This window comes from Leptonychotes weddellii, chromosome 11, assembly GCF_054177405.1.
Source record: "Leptonychotes weddellii isolate Sample4059 chromosome 11, ASM5417740v2, whole genome shotgun sequence".
In the NCBI taxonomy this organism is placed as follows: domain Eukaryota; kingdom Metazoa; phylum Chordata; class Mammalia; order Carnivora; family Phocidae; genus Leptonychotes; species Leptonychotes weddellii.
The window spans coordinates 9,055,274-9,068,760 of NC_138379.1; the positions used below are offsets into that span (position 1 = coordinate 9,055,274).

At 48.0% G+C, this 13,487-nt stretch overlaps 1 protein-coding gene and 2 long non-coding RNA genes across 6 annotated transcripts in view; 2 read left to right on the forward strand and 1 right to left on the reverse strand.

Annotated features, from left to right (window-relative positions):
• The first annotated feature begins 670 nt into the window (after window positions 1-670).
• Window positions 671-3,065, forward strand: LOC145716123 (uncharacterized). The gene is made up of 2 exons (XR_014138532.1): window positions 671-1,070; window positions 1,962-3,065. It is a non-coding gene; the product is annotated as an uncharacterized LOC145716123 (long non-coding RNA).
• Window positions 3,066-4,076: 1,011 nt separating this feature from the next.
• On the reverse strand, window positions 4,077-7,838 carry LOC115939901 (uncharacterized). The gene is made up of 3 exons (XR_004074666.2): window positions 6,102-7,838; window positions 5,048-5,125; window positions 4,077-4,443 (listed from the first exon to the last, which is right to left on the reverse strand). It is a non-coding gene; the product is annotated as an uncharacterized LOC115939901 (long non-coding RNA).
• A 63-nt stretch (window positions 7,839-7,901) lies between these two features.
• VPS37C (VPS37C subunit of ESCRT-I) overlaps window positions 7,902-13,487 on the forward strand; it is a 28,726-nt gene continuing 23,140 nt past the window's right edge. The window contains exon 1 of one of the 4 annotated variants that reach the window (XM_006730312.3): window positions 7,902-8,121. The gene's annotated coding sequence lies outside the window, so the exon portion shown is untranslated. Of the gene's footprint in view, window positions 8,122-9,940; window positions 10,377-13,487 lie in introns of those variants that run through there. The other 3 variants (XM_031024824.2, XM_031024823.2, XM_081798032.1) reach the window with 3 other exon arrangements.

The following is a 13,487-nucleotide window of genomic DNA, read 5'->3' on the forward strand; positions in this document are numbered from 1 at the left end:
GGGACACATTATATTAGAATGGGCAGCAACAAGCAACACCCCACTTAAAAATAATGTTTCTTTCTAGGACTTCCGTGTGTCCATTGCAGGTCATGTGGGGCTGTGATTGGAGATGCCGCCCCTCGGGGACGCAGACCGATGGAGACTTGGCCACCCGCCAGCGCCTCCGGTTGCCGTGGCGGGGGCGGGGCCCACGCGAGCTCGCACACGGGCCGTCACAGCCCTTTTGCCCGGAGTGCCACGCGCCGCTACTGCTCGAATTTCACGGGTCTGAACGAGTCACAGGGCCATGCTGAATTTCAAGGGACCATGGAAGTGTAATCCAGCATGTGTTTAGAATGAAGACTAGAAAAATCCGGGAGGACAGCACTAATGATACACAAGGGATAACTCGGGAAAGGAGAGCAAAGACCAGGTCACGGCCACGGGTGGGCCTTGAATGCCACGCTCAAGAGCGTGGAATTCGTCCCGCGTGATGGGGAGCGCCGAGTAGGGGAGTGAGATGTCAGACCGTGGAGAACGAAGGAGGCCAGCCCAGGAGAAGGCTGCAAGAGAAGAAGGAGGTTAAGAGGAAGGGAGGACATAAGACTGAGCATGGGGACTGGGGAAACGGGTGGGGGAGTGTGTGGACAGGTCGTGGGAGAGGGGAGAGAGGGAGGGGTGATGGGGAAGAGCGAGAGGGCACAGACGTCCTGGAGGGCTGTTGACCCTGGAAAATCAAGACTTCCATGAGGTGGAAGGTTTTCGATAAAACGAGGGACTAGACTTACTCTACAGCGAATTTTCACAGTGGAACAGGGCCAAGTTTCAACTGTGGGAAGACAGATTTAACTTGAATTTTGTAGCACCTTCTGTTATCAACTTCTTGTTCCTTGAACTATTTGCCAAGCGCTTTGCACAGAAAGGAGCTTGGTGTAATATGTGGAAATGTTAATTTCCTTCCTGTTCTCATAGCAGCAGGACAGAAGGAATGGCAGCTTTGCCATGGTGCAGAACCACCCTGCAGAAAACTCCTGCCCCTGCCCGGGTTTGGGGGGCGAGGTTCCATGAGGGCGCCCGCCGGTGGGCAGGTGGGTACAGAAGCAGGTGCCAGGATGGAAAGGAGGGGGAGGCCCTCTCTGGGGGACACAGGGCCTGGCGGCTTCCATGCAGGGCCGAGGCTGCTTCTCTTCCCACTCAGCTCTGCCGGGAGGGGCAGTGATCGGAGGTAGGTGGGTGCTGAGCATGTGGCCTTCAGAGGAGCTGGTGGGACCCCCGAGGGCTGGCCCTGGGAGGGGCACCTGTGTGACTTGTCCAGAGACAGAGGGCATTGACATGTCACCGTCCGTAGCTGGGGGGGAGCTCCGGTTGTATGGGTGACCCCCATGTTGTCTGGACCCCACCCCCATTTGTTCCTGACCCCATAACAGTCTGCAAATCTCACCGGATTCTGTGGCCAGGAAGGGAGGGAAGACTGCACTTGAGTCAGGGTAATGAAAGGATGTAACATTGCTTATAAAGGAGTGGGAGCAGAGCTTAAGAACGCAGCGCTGGAGGCCAGATGGACGCGCTGGAGGCCAGATGGACTCGCTGTGCGAACTTGGACAAGTTACTTCCTCTCTCTGTGCCTCCTGTTCACCATCTTTATTTTTTATTTATTTATTTATTTATTTTTAAGTAGGCTTGAACTCAGGACCCTGAGATCAAGAGTCCCTTGCTCTACCGAGCCAGGTGCCCATCGCCACCTTTAAAGAGGGAACAATAACAGAGCCTCCTGTGTTAATATGTGTAGGGTGCTTCGATTCTTGGTAGGTGCTATGTGAATATTACATAAAGTTGATCATGTATTTTGGACTTAAATTCATACCCGTTAGACTGCTGTATGTGGGAAGCCTGTCCGGGGTTTAGGGGTTAAGAGGGAGCTGTCTCTTTGTGCAATGTCATGACTGAGGGGCCATCTGGTTCCATCTCTGGCTTTACAGATGAGGAATCAAGGCCCAGAGAACAGCAAGGACTCGGCCAAGGTCACCCCGGACCAAGACCACTGAGTGACAAAACTGACTGGAGCTCTGAGGCCTGGTGGAGCCCACGTCTGAGGCCCGAGTCGGCCTCTCCTTAGCTGTGTGATGTTAGCTCTGGGGGGCTGTCCAGCCTGGGATGAACGGGTTGCGTGGTGGGCCTCTAGCCTGAAGCTGCCTGACCTCCCCCTGGTGGGGTCTGCCTGGGGCCTGCGGCCTGGAGGAGAGGCTGTCCTTCCATTCTGACACCAGCTGGCCCTCAGCCGTGGGAAGCTGTGTTTGACTGCGGGCCTTATCATGGCCCATCCCAAGGCCAGTGTGGATGGAAACGTGGGGAGCTGCGGTGGGACACCAAGGCTTAAAGTTCCTGGGAGCCCAAGCTGGACACTGAGCCGGCCCGTCTTGCTGAGCACTTCATCAGCAATCACACCATGCCCTCCCTCTTGCTCTTAAAAACCTGGAATGTGCGTGCATGCATGCGTGCGTGCGTGTGAGAGAGTGGGTGAGTGTGTATATGAATGTGCGCACGCGCGTGTGTCTGTGTGACTATGTGGGGAGTGTGGGGGGATTTAAATGCTGCGGTGATGTACCCTCTTGCTCCAACTGAGGGCTCCTCCCTAGGTCACCAGAATGGGCTCACTCTAGAGACTTAGAAGAGGCTCTATGCCTTGGTGGGATTCTTGAGCTGACACTGGTGAGAGCAGGGGGGGCTCGAGACACGTCGACATTATCTGAGGTTGCATTTTCCCTGGCTTTGGTGTGCTTTTGTTTCTAGCAGCACCTGTCACCTGTCTTTGGAGGATCTACTACGACGGCCCAGTGGCCACAGGATGGCTCTCAGACGAGCTTGTGGCCGTGGGAGAGCCCAGCTCCTCTGCCTTGGGTTGGGCATTTTGGAGGCCAGGCTTACCTTCCAGGGTTCGCTGTGGGAGCAGGCTGGAGCTTCCGTCTGCAGGACTCGTGCAGAATCACACCCAGGCTTGTCTTGGTCCCATCCTGGTCCTGCTTCCCCTGCCCCTCACTGGTTTCTCTGAGAGCAACTTTGAAATACATTTCTTTGACATGAAACCTCATGTTTTGGGCTATTTCTGGGGACACTGACCTAAGAAGACCTAAGATGGTCTTCTGCTTCTTTTTCAGGCAACTGATAGACCGAGACCTCGACCCATTTAAGTTTTTCTCCCATATTTTCCTAGAGCACCCTGAAGTTTTCTCTGCCATGTGGCTTTGCCCTTGCTTGATTTTCTGAAACCCCTGCTAGACCACAAGTTCTGGAGGGCAGGAATCTCACTTGACTCATTCCTAAGTCCATGGAAGGACACTTGGTTTCTAAAAGATTTTATTTATTTATTTGAGAGAGAGAGAGAGAGATATAGAGAAAGAGCAAACTAGTGGGGAGAGGAACTGAGGGGGAGGGAGAGGAAGAGAGAATCTGAAGCAGACTCCATGTTCAGTGTGGAGCCTGATGCAGGGCTTGATCTCATGTCCGAGAGATCATGACCTGAGCTGAAACCAAGAGTCAGAAGCTTAACCAACTGAGCCACCCAGGCGCCCCAGGAGATATGGTTTTTATTCTCCACACTCTAATTGTCACTCTAATAAGACTTATTGCTTACTCACATCTGACATGGCTTAGCAGGGTGCCCTACTCATCACAGTCACGCAGGGAGAAAAGCTGATGGATGTGCCCTCTTGATGCAAGGGAAGGGGATGGGTGGCAAATTGGACTCTGGTTTGTGAAGGCTTCTACCTGGAAGTGACATATAGTAACCTCTGCGCACGTTGCAGTGGCCAAAGTAAATTCCACAGTCATGGCAAATCGGGGAGGGGGGGGTGGCTGGAGGGGGGTAGGAAAATGTGATCCAGCTAGAATATTTATGACAAGCAATAATGGTCTCCACCTTCATTCACGTGCCTGTACTTTACTTTCCTTTGCTTCTCCCCACCCTGCCCCTCAGCCTCTTTCAGTCAGTAGATTCAGATTTGGATGAGATTATATGAGAGGATATACACTAGGCTGTTAATAAGTAGGGAAACCCTGGGCAAAAAATGAAAAGAAAAAAAATCCAAAAGCTATACTTTAAGAGAGCATATATGTTTATAATAACAATTTTGCACTGACAGAAGACTGTGTGTGTGTGTGTGTGTGTGGTTTCTGTATAAATTTAATAAAATAATAAAGGAAAGAAATTTGTAAAACATAAACTCATTTACCAAACCCAACCAGATAATAATAAAGCAGTACCATATTAACCATAACCATATCAGGTTTAAGTTTGGATACACATTACAAAAAACCTAAAGTAATTGTAACAAGATAAAACTTAATTTTTTTCCCGCTCCCACTTAAACCAGTCTGGGGGTAGGCCATCCAGAGCTTGAATGGTTTCCACTTTCTAGGTCACCTCATGGTCCAATACAGCTGCAGAAGTTCCAGCCATCACATCTGAAATTGAAGCAGCCGTTAAGAAGGTGGGGAAGGCAAAATGACTCACCTCCCAGCTGACTCAGCTCCTTTAAAGCAGCCTTCCAAGTAGCTTGAACTCACGACCCTGAGATCAAGACCTGAACTGAGATCAAGAGTCAGATGCTTAACCAACTGAGCCACCCAGGCACCCCTACTCACCCAGTCATAACAGCAAGGGAGGTTGAGAATTGCAGTTTTTAAGCTACTGGGAACTTTGCTATAAAATAAAATATATCCTAGTTTTTAAGGAAGGCCAGAGAGTGGGTAACTTTGTTGGGAGCTACCAGCCCCCACCATAGTGTGCAATTTCTTTCTGAGTCGTACAGGTAGAACTGCTGAGCATGGAGGGGCAGTCAGAAGGAAGGAGCCCCAGTGAGAAACCAGCCAGACCAATCTGACTTGCAAGTCCAGAAAAAAATTAGACAAAGTCCTCACTGAAGATCTCCTGGAGACCGAATTGGGGATCATGCGTACCGCAGGTTGAAACTTCCTTTAAAACTGCTTTTTCAACCAGTTCCCAAATCCCTGCCCCCCAATACCTCAGCTTCTCAAATATCTTGTTACATCTCAAACTCTGACCTACCTGTCTAGCTCTCCTCACTTCCGTTGACATCACTTCCCCATCCAATAAATGGACATAACAAGATCCAGTGCTGAGGAGCTAAACAAACAAACAAACAAAGAAACACTTTGTAGAAGGGGGTAGAGAGGAAACACAATGAATATTTTGACTTTGCTATTTTTTTTGTTCTTGATTGTCTGAAGGACTGAGATGTCTTGGGGAACACAGATCTCCTGTGTCCTCTCAAATTCCAACCAACAGTGTAACTTCCCTGAGGCTGGAGATGGTGTCTGTTCACCTTTGTATCTGCAGTTCTTAGCACTGAATGTGTGTGGAATGAAAGAATAAGAGAAGAATAAGGAGCTGTCTTCTCTTGCGCTCTCTCTCTCCCTCTCTTTTGCATGTATCAGGGTCACTCTGAAATATGAATGAAATTGGGTATAAATGAGGCATGTTAGAGGGGACATAAGTGCCAGTGATAGGACACCAGGACCAAAGGGGGTGGGCTAGAGCCAGGGGGAGCTGAAAAGAGCCAGGAGTGGAAAAATGGAGGACACAAAGTAGGAAGAGCACCCTTTCCCGGTGCCACCTGCTTCAGATGACTCAAATTTCCTGCCACTTTTTCCTCCCTCCCTCCTTTGCCCTAATTCTCCATCTTTAGTGATTTATTAGGGCCAGCCCCACCCCCACCTCCCAAACCCAGATGACTTGGCAATGACCTGTTTGATGCGGAAAGTATGCAGCAGTTTGTCATTTCCTTTCAACACCCTGGGTGGAATCATTGTGTCTGTCACCTTCGCAAGTTATTACTGTCATTGTTTCAGGAGTTTCTAGCATTTGCAGAAAATGGTGTATAAAATAGGTTCTGCCTGTCCTTATGAAAATTACTATCCAGGGGGAGTGAAAGGTCAGTTACACAAAAACGTAGTAAATGCTAAGAAAGGAAAGTGTGGGGTGTTTGAAGAACAGACGAGGGGGCACTTCCCGAGTCTTGGGGGTACAAGAGGGGCTTTCCAGTAGAGTCTAATACCTAAGGGGCACGAGTGACAGAAAACCCCAAACAAGCATGGCTTACACAAGGTGGTTTATTTCCCTCTCCCGTGGAAGTCCAGAGGCAAGCATCCAGCAGTGTCACGATGTTCCATGGCGCCAGGGCTCAGGCTCCTTCTGTTTTGTTGTGCCTCCAGGTACGGCCTCCATTCCACGGTCAAGTCACAGTTCAAGATGACTACTTTCCCTCCAAGCATCACATGCCCATTTCACCTGCCAACACAGTAGCAGTGAATGAAAGGATTGCTGAATATAAACTCAAGTTAATCCATCAGTAGTATTTTCTAATTTTTTTTTTTTTTTTAGAGAGAGAGAGTACATGCATGCGTGCGCGAGCGAAGGGGGAAGGGGCAGAGGGAGAGGGGAGAGAATCCCAAGCTCAGCACCGAGCGGGATGCAGGGCCCGATCTCATAACCTGAGCCGAAATCAAGAGTCGGATCTTCAGTTGTCTGAGCCCCCCAGGCGCCCTGTGTTTTCTAATTTTTTTTAACCACCAAAGTAACATATGCACAAGATTAAAAATTATATAGCACAAAAGGTTTATGACACAAAGTGAAGGTCATCTGCCCTGGTCCCCCCAACCCCTCAGAAACAGTTTCACCCCAGTTTCGGACAGCTGCTGTCAACAGGAGCCACTCTGATGTTATGTTCAAAGTGAGATGTTTGCAAAAACCAGCCATGATATCCCTCAAGTAAGTCAGTAGCTGAGACTGCCTTCCTCATGATCCCTTCTGCGCTCTAGGGGGTGCTCACTGAGTGAAGTGTGATCATCTGGCCCAAGGGTGATTGATCCATAAGCCACCTGGCAGCCGGGAGAGGGCAAGAAAGAGGAAGCTCTGCCCAACAGGGGCGGTGGTGATCACCACAGCCAATCAGATCCATTCTCTCTAGAATTTGAGATAGAAATTTTGAGACTATCTGCTGAAAGGAATTTTGATGTCACAAAGGAAAGAGCAGAGTCAAGTAAGGAGGATGAGGCCTTGAATACTGCTGTGCCTGGTGCTACCATCCGCCTTGGACTTTATGGTTATGTGACCCAATAATTCCCAATCTCCCGAAGCTGGTTTGAGTTGGGTTTCTGTCACTAGCAATGATGGTCTTAATTCAACACCTAATAAGATTGCGAGTTTTGGGTGGTACGGTTTCCTTGGTCTAAGAAGCTCTCCTCCTGGGACCCCACTTTTACAAAGCTATCATGGACCTTGCTGAGAGGCAAAACAGGGACTGGGCTGCCCAGGGAAGAGAGCGCTGGCTGGCATCAGGCCCTTCCTCCCAGGTCATCAGTCTCGTGATTCGGGGCAAGGGAGGATGTATGAGGACATCTGTCAAGCACTACCCACACAGAATGGACTAAAAGTGCAGTCTAGGGCCTCGGGAAACTACGCAGAGTTGTTTTGAGGAACCCGCCGGCCAGTTCCAAACTGTCAGGCACTTATCTGCCAAGCAAGGACACAAGACAGGTCCGTGGTGACTCCCGTCCTGGGGCCAAACGGTGTCACGGCCGCGGGCGTGTGGTCCTCAGCCTGAGCTCGGACCACCTAGGGCGTTCCCCACGTGCTGGGATTCCATTCGATTCTTCTCGGGCCCCTTTCGGGCCGCTTTCAACAGCCTCCCCAAAGCCGAGCCGCATAAAACAGACCTGCCCCTTCCTCGCCCGCCAGAGAATACGCCAGATGTCTGCGCAGGCGCACTCGCCCTGGGCGATCGAGTCTCCGCCCAATGGGCGGTGCCCCTCCCAGGGGCGGGGCGGAGGCCTTTAGGGGGCGGGGCCGGGCGTCCGCCGCTCGCGGGAGGGTCTCGTGGGGACTCCCGTGGCTGTGGCCCGGGGGGGGTGAAGGCGGGGAGCGGTGTCGTGGTGACTCAGACCCACGGGCCACCCAGCGTGGTGCGGGACGAGCGGCGCGGGCCCCTCTCCCAGGCCCGGACGTTGGAGGGGTGTCACATCCGGCGGGAGGGGGCGGGCCTGCGGGCCCCGGAAGTGTGGGCGCGGGCCGTGGTTTAACCCGCGGCGGCGGTGGCGGCAGCGGTGGCGGCGGCCGGGCAGGTGAGCGGGACCCGGGGAGGGGCAAGGACGGGGAAGGGGGTGGCGCTGGCAGTGGCTCCCGGCGCGCCTCCGCCTGTCGGCCTCATCCTGGCAGAGGCCGGTGATTGGGTGCGAGGGGCGCGTCACTGCCGCGGGCGCCTCTGCCCCTCGCCGCTGGAGGGAGGGAGGCCGGCGCCCCTGCCCCTAGCGCGCTCCGGTCCCTTCCCCCTGCAGGTGGCGCCTCCGGCCCCGCCCCACTCCTCACCTCCACCCTCCACCCCATTTTTGAGCATCTTGCTGGGCACAATTCTAGTGACGTTAGAGCGCGTTTGCCCATTGTACAGATGGGGAAGCAGGCCTAAGAGTGGGAGCCAGAGGTCACACGGGAGGCCGGTGGCAGGGTGGGGTCACAGAGACTCTGGTCTGTGACTCCCTGCCTGTGCCCTTTCCCCAGGACAGTGAAAGAAAGGGGCTTTCAGCCTCGGCTCTGTTCTCCTTTTTTCTGTACCCAGACTAGGAGCGCCCAGCATCCCTGACCAAACCCTACCCCTGGACCTGCTGGGTGCAAAGGGCATTGGTGTGTGTGTGTGTGTGTGTGTATCTGTATGTATTTGTATCTCTCTCCAGTATATGTCCCGTTCCTCTTGGGTACAAAAGGCAGTGGGGTGTTTGCGTGTCAGTGTATCTCTCATAGGTGCCTGGTTCCTCCTCATTTCTTCCCCACATCCAATAAGGTGCTTAGTTTCCCACTTTATGGGTGGGAGAAGGAGTTACCTCGGGCTGTGTTGTGCGTTACCGGCAGAGTTGACCCTGCATCAACTCCAACACAGTGTCGGGCTTCACCCACCCTAGCAATGCCTCCTTTAGCCCTGGAAACTTCACAGACTCACTTCCCTTCACTAAGTAATCCTGTTGCTGACTCAGCCCTTTTCCACTCCCTTCGCTGGCTCCTTGCCTATTTTCCAGGAGTTCTGTTTACTACTGGTGCCCCCAAGATGTTGCCACCTGACTCTTAGGACTGTCGGCCCTAGAGCTGGAGGTGGCGGTGACAGAGGGATTTGGGGAGGAAGGACCTTCTTTGGCCCTTGTGCAAAGCTGCCCAGGCCTGGACCTTGTGGTTCTGGGTGGGAGGAAGGGCTTGGGTAGCTATTGGCTGCTGAAGTGAGAGTCTTTGTTCTTGGCGGTCATAGTGCCCAGAAAGGCTTTTTTCCTCAATTATCTTGGAAACTGGCTTGGTGCCTTTGTAATTTCCATTAGATAGAACATTTCATTTTAGATTTCTTCATCTGGGCAGCTTCTGCTGGCTGGGTTTAAGTAGCACTAGCTCTGATTTCTTGCTTGACTGCCATGTGCTCTTGGCCTGTTTTAGGGGCTTTGTGAACATAGTGAATTCTGAGAACACTTCAGTGGTGATCCCATATTACAGGTGGAAAGGGAGTTGCAGAGATGTTACATAATTTGGTCACAGGGCCAGGAAGTGCCGAGTCAGGATTTTTAACCCCTTAGTCTCATTTCAAAGCTAATGTTCTTGCTGGACCTTAAGAATCATCTGTGATGCTTAGGGAAGCCTGGGTGGCTCAGTTGATTGAGCATCTGGCTCTTGGTTTCAGTTCCAGTCATCGTCTTGGGGTCCTGGGATTGAGCCCTGTGTCGGGCTCCACACTCAGGGAGTCTGCTTGAGGGTTCTCTCTCTCTCTCTCCCTTGCCCCTCCCCTCTCTTGCTCTCTCTCTTTCTCGAAAATAAATAAATAAATCTTAAAAAAAAAAAAAAAAAGAATTACCTGTGGTGGTTGTTAAAAATACGGAGCCAAACCTCTGGAGATTGTCTGGAGGAGTCCCAGGAATCAGTATTTTTTACATATGCACTGAGTGATTCTTTTTGAAAGTCAAATTTGAGAAGCACCACCTTAAGGACTTTGTAGATTTTCTATACTTGGAAGTGAGATTATTTCTAAGGATTCTTGTTTTCTTTTTACTTATTGCTGTGAAATTTGCTAATCTGACATAAATCTGCCATCAAAAGGGCATTGGGCTAACTAGCCATGTGAATCATTTCCAGATACTTTTGGCCAGTACCAGTAGGGTTTTTCCAGGCTGACATAATCAGGTCATTGAATACCTTGTTTTCATCCCACTGGATCCTCTTGTTCCAAAATTCTGTTAGTTTCTGTTCAGGGTCTAGAGTTTTCATAAGGTTCCAGTTTGTTCCTGAATAGTTGCCCTGTAACACAGAGATCTCTGTAGTGGCGATGTCTCTGAGGATTGGGGCACTTAAAAGCTATGTATACTTCGCAGGTGTTCCTTCTACTGCATTTCTCTTCCCCTTCGTTGGTTTCTGTGAGAGCCTTGAGCAAATACCAAACAGGTTTGTCCTGATTTGGCTGGTGCTGACAAGTGGGGCCCCTGGGGCTTAGGATGGGCTGGAGAGGAGAGGAGAGACTCAACCATGAACATGGTATCAGACAGATAGCCCAGGTCAGGTATGCCTAGCATCGCAGACATTAAGTACTTTCGTCCCCCTGCTAATGTATCTACTCTTTCCTTGGCAGGATTACAAGTAGTAGAAGACACAAAGTCAGCATTATACTAATACTTTCTCTTTCTGTCCAGTAAACACTGATTTCTAACTTAATTTCTTTGTAAACAAAGGATGTACTTTGTATGATTTGAAATGTTTTAATTTACTGAGACTTGTTTTATGGCCCGGGATATGGTCTTCCCTGGTAAATGTTCTTGGGAACATTTCTTGGGAAATGTTCTTGGTAAACACTTGGGAAAAATGTGTTTCCTGCTTTGTTGAGTGGAGTGTTGTATAAATGTCAGTTAAGTTGGTTGGTAGTGCTGTTTAAGTCTTAACTGCTTACTGCTTTTCTGTCTACTTGTTCTATCAGTTAGTGGAAAAGGGTCATTGAAACTTATGACTATAATGGTTGATTTGTCCATTTCTCCTTGTAGTTTTTTCAGTTTTTGCTTCATGTATTTTGAAGCTCTGTTATTAAGTACATAAACATTTTGGAGTGTCATTTGATGAATTGACCCTTTCAACCCCTGGTAATGAAATCTACTTCATCTCATATTAATATAGTGAATCCGGCTTTTAACAAATTATTGGATATCCAGAATATATACAGAACTACATCTCAAAAAAAGTGATCTGATGAAAATAGGCAAAGGACTTGAATAGACATTTCTTTGAAGAAGATATACAAATGACCAATAAGCACATGAAGATATTCAACATCACTGGTCATTAGAGAAATGAGAATCAAAATGACAATGAAATACCACTTCACACCCATTAAGATGGTCGTTATCAAAAAACCCAGAAATGTTGGCAAGAGGATGTAGAGAGACTGGAACTCTTATTATTGCTGTGGGAATGTCAGATGCACAACTGCTGTGGAAAACAGTATGACAATCCCTCAAAAAATTAAATATACAGTTACCATATGATCCAGCCATTCCAGTTATGGGTATATGCCCTAAAGAGATCACAGCAGAGACTCAACTAATATATTTGTACACTGGGGTTCATGGCAGCATTATGCACAGTAGCCAAAAGGTGGAAGCAACCCAAACATCCATTGACAGATGGAGGACAGACAAAATGTGGTACATACATAGAACATTATCTAGCTTTAAAAAGGAAGGAAATTGGGGCACCTGGGTGGCTCAGTCAGTTAAGCGGCTGCCTTCGGCTCAGGTCATGATCCCAGAGTGCTGGGATCGAGCCTCACGTCGGGCTCCTTCCTCAGCGGGGAGCCTGCCTCTTCCTCTCCCTCTGCCTGCCACTCCCCCTGCTTGTGCTCTCCCTCTCTCTATCTCTATCAAATAAATAAATAAATAAAATCTTTAAAAAAAAAAAAAAAGGAAGGAAATTTTAACATGTGCTACAACATGGATGAAACTTGAAGAAATAATGTGAAGTGAAACAAGCCAATCACCAAAGGGACAAATATTGCATGAGTCCTCTTATGTAAGGTTCCTAGAGTAGTTAAGTTCAGAGTCAGAAAGAAGAATGGTGGTTGCCAGGGGCCGAGGAGGGAAAAATAGGGAATTAGTGTTTAATGGGAATTAGAGTTTCAATTTGGGATGATAAAAAAAATTCTGGAGGTGGTGGTGGTGATGGTTGTATAACAGTGTGAGTGTACTTACTGCCATAAAACTGTACACTTTAAAATAGTTCGGATGGTAATTTTTATGTTATATATTTTTTATTACAATTTAAAAATGGATAGTGTTTCAAAAATCAATGTTTGCTTGGTGTATTTCTTTATATCCTTTTACTTTTAAATTATGTGTGTCTTTAAAGTGGGTTCTTGTAGGCAACATATGGATAGGTTTTGCATTTTGTAAAATTCAGTTTTATAATCTCTGCCTTTTAATTGGGTTGTTTAAAACATTTACGTTTAATATTATTATTAGTATTGTTGGGCTTAACTATTATCTTGCTGTTTGTTTTCATTTTGTCCAATATTCTTTCTTCCCATTTCCTTTTTTTTTCTTTTTCCTGATCTCTTTGGGGTTGAGTAATTTTTATGATTTCATTTTGTTTCCTATGCTAGTTTATTAGCTATAACTCTTTTTTGTTTGTTTTTTAGCAGTTGCCTTAGATTCATAGTATGCATCTTTAAAAAAAAATTTTTTTTTTAAGATTTTATTTATTTATTTGACAGAGAGAGAGAGACAGCGAGAGAGGGATCACAAGCAGGGGGAGTGGGAGAGGGAGAAGCAGGCTTCCCGCGGAGCAGGGAGCCTGATGCAGGGCTCGATCCCAGGACCCTGGATCATGACCTGAGCCGAAGGCAGACGCTTAACGACTGAGCCACCCAGGCGCCCCCATAGTATGCATCTTTAACTTGTCACAGTCTGTCATCAAATGATACACCATTTTGTATACATTTATTTCTTTCCTCCTGGACTTTGTATTGTTGTTGTCACACATTTCACTTCTACATATGTTATAAATCCCACAATACATTATTATTATTTTGCTGTAAACAGTCAATTATTTTGTAAAGAAATCAAAAAGAAAATATATTTTATATTTATATCCTCTGTGTAGATCCATTTTGTTTCACATTCTTTCTGACTTGAGGACTTCCTTTAATATTTCTTGCAGGTGATGAATTTTTCAGCTTTTGGATGTCTAAGAAAGTCTTTATTTTGCCTTTGTTATTGAAAGGTGTTTTCCCTGGGTATAGAATTCTAAGTTGGTCCTTATAATTTCAACATTTAAAGATGTGGTTCCAGTGTCTTCTGGCTTGCATTGTTTCATATGAATAATCAGTTGTCCTTTTTATTTTTTGTTGTTCCATTTCGACTGTGCCCTTTTTCCTTCTGCTTTTATCACTGTTTTTTTTTTTTTTTTTTTAAGATTTTATTTA